The sequence below is a fragment of the Bubalus bubalis genome, chromosome 17, assembly GCF_019923935.1.
Source record: "Bubalus bubalis isolate 160015118507 breed Murrah chromosome 17, NDDB_SH_1, whole genome shotgun sequence".
Taxonomy (NCBI): Eukaryota; Metazoa; Chordata; class Mammalia; order Artiodactyla; family Bovidae; genus Bubalus; species Bubalus bubalis.
The window spans coordinates 41,427,193-41,430,235 of record NC_059173.1 but is presented as its reverse complement, the minus strand read 5'-3'; positions in this window follow the sequence as shown (position 1 = coordinate 41,430,235).

The window sequence follows — 3,043 nt, the reverse complement described above, 5'->3', positions numbered from 1 at the left end:
GAGGTATGGGTTTGATCCCTGGTTTGGGAATATCTCCTGAAAGAGAAAATGGTACCCCACTGCCATATTCTTGCCACGAAAATCCCAAAGGAAGAGGAGCCTAGCAGTTTACAGTCCATGGGATTGCAAAAGAGCTGGACATGACTGAGGGTCTGAGCGCATAATAAAGTATCTAGGGTTGCAAAACTCGTAACAGTCAAAATACCAGAGATCTCAGATAATATGTGATGAAAAGATGGATGTATGTTAACTGGTGGAGCACGACAGAGAAATCCATGAGTAGATGGCTTAGTCATGGTGAAACAGTCAAGAAGGAATTAATGCATCCTAAAGATACTAGGAGACTTTTAAGTGTCAGACCTCTCAACTATGTAGAGTGGAAATGATGCATGAGACTAAAGAAAAGTACATTATCTTTGGAAAATCTATTTGAGGAATCATTACCTCCCCCCACTTTTGCTTGCAGACTGCCCCTCAAACCAAAAAAAAAATTTTTTTTAAGTGGAACAAAGAGAAACTAAATCCAAAGAGAGATGCTTCTCCATTTAAAATTATGAACACTTTGGTAAAATCTCGTGCAATTGCTTAATGGCCAATGTATAACTTCAATATTCTTCTATTTAGGAATCTAGCAAAATTGAGGGCAGATTCTTACTTCCAGGGCTAAGAAATGTGCAACAGCAAACAAGCCAAAATTATTTACACACACTTATTTTTACTGACTGGTTATTACATATAAATCAACAACTTAGGATAAGCACTTATTTGAAGAAATTAGGAACATAAGAGAGAATGATCAAGATAAAGAAATAGGGAAGATATGATCCAGAGGAAGCAGATATTTTGGAGGAGACTATTCAGATAGCAACAAAAAGAACAACAACAAAGTCCTACAAATATTAAATGTTCTCTAGTTAGTCTCAGTGGTATTTTATGAGAGATTCTCCCTTGAAACTGGAGCCTATTATACAGAGTGAAGTAAGCCAGAAAGAAAATCACCAATACAGTATACTAACACATATATATGGAATTTAGAAAGATGGTAACAATAACCCTGTGTACGAGACAGCAAAAGAGACACTGATGTATAGAACAGTCTTATGGACTCTGTGGGAGAGGGAGAGGGTGGGAAGATTTGGGAGAATGGCATTGAAACATGTATAATATCATGTATGAAACGAGTTGCCAGTCGAGGTTCGATGCACGATACTGGATGCTTGGGGCTGGTGCACTGGGACGACCCAGAGGGATGGTATGGGGAGGGAGGAAGGAGGAGGGTTCAGGATGGGGAACACATGTATACCTGTGGTGGATTCATTTTGATATTTGGCAAAACTAATACAATTTTGTAAAGTTTAAAAATAAAATAAAATTAAAAAAAATAAAAACAAAAAACAAACAAAAAAAACCCCAAAACATACTATAAAAGTCAAAACAGAGTACTGAACAAGAATATAATTAGGACCTTCAAAAAAAAATAGTATCTTATAAAGAGAATATCAGAGAATTAGAGAAGTTTAATAGAAATTAAACAAATGAATGTTGCAGTTAAAACAAGCAACTGAAAATAATCCACAGCAGTAAGAAAAGCCTATTTGACATATCATCAATGACTTTATAAAATGTAGAATGAAAGACAAGTTTTGATTTGGGAGAATGGCATTGAAACATGTATAATAACATATATGAGGCGAGTCGCCAGTCCAGGTTCGATGCACGATGCTGGATGCTTGGGGCTGGTGCATTGGGACGACCTGGAGGGATGGTATGGGGAGGGAGGAGGGTTCAGGATGGGGAGCACGTGTATACCTGTGGCAGATTCATGTTGATGTATGGCAAAACCAATACAATATTGTAAAGTTAAAAAATAAAATATATAAACTGTAGATATTAGTAGTTCAAGAAGTCCAAGAGCAAGAGTTTCAAGAAAAGAATAAATAAAATGAAAAACGGTGCATCATTCTACATTTCCACCAGCTGAAAAAGCATTCCAAATTTCTGCAAACTCATTCCAATTTGTTTTTTCATCTTTATGATAATCGTTCTGACAGATGTGAGGTAATATCTCACTGTGGATTTGATTTGCATTTTCCTGATAATTCGTAATGTTAAATACCTTTGCATGTACCTTTTCATCACTTACATATCTTCTTCAGAGAAATGTCTGTTCGGATCCTTTGCACAATTTTAATTGTTGATTTTTTGCTGTTGCAGGGGTTCCGTATGTAATTTTCATATTAACCCCTTACCAGATATATGGTTTGCAAATATCTCTCCCATCCTATAAATTCCCTTTTCACTCTATTAGTTGTTTCCTTTGCTTTAAGGAAGTTTTTCAGTTTGATGCAGTCCCACTTGTCTGCTTTTGCTTTTCTTGCCTGTAGTGTGGTTACATATCCATGATTTCATACATGGCTAGACCAGTGTTGTAAAGTTTTCCCCGCCAGTGTTTTCTTCTTGGAATTTTGCAGTTTGAGGGTCTTACTTTGCATCTTTAATCTACTTTGAGTTGATCTTTGTATGTGGAGTGAGAAAGGTCCAATTTCATTCTTGTATATCTGGATGTCCAGTTTTCCAGCACCATCGGTAGAAAGACTGCCCTTTCCTCCATATGTATTCTTGGCACCCTTGTTGAAGATCAGTTGACCCATAGACACACATAGGTTTATTTCTGGGCCTTTAGTTCTGTTCCTTTGGTCTGTGTGAAAATTCCTCAGTCATGTCTGACTCTTTGTGACCCCATGGACTATACGGTCCATGGAATTCTCCAGGCCAGAATACTGGAGTGGGTAGCCTTTCCCTTCCCCAGGGTATCTTCCCAACCCGGGGATTTAACCCTGGTCTCTCATATTGCAGGTGGATTCTCTACCAGCTAAGCCACAAGCCCAAGAATACTGGAGTGGGTAGCCTATCCCTTCTCCAGGAGATCTTCCTGACCTAGGAGTCAGACCAGGGTCTCCTGCATTGCAGGCAGATTCTTTACCAACTGAGCTATCAGGGAAGCCCTGATAGTGACTCTACTTTTGTAGTTAGTTACTATAGC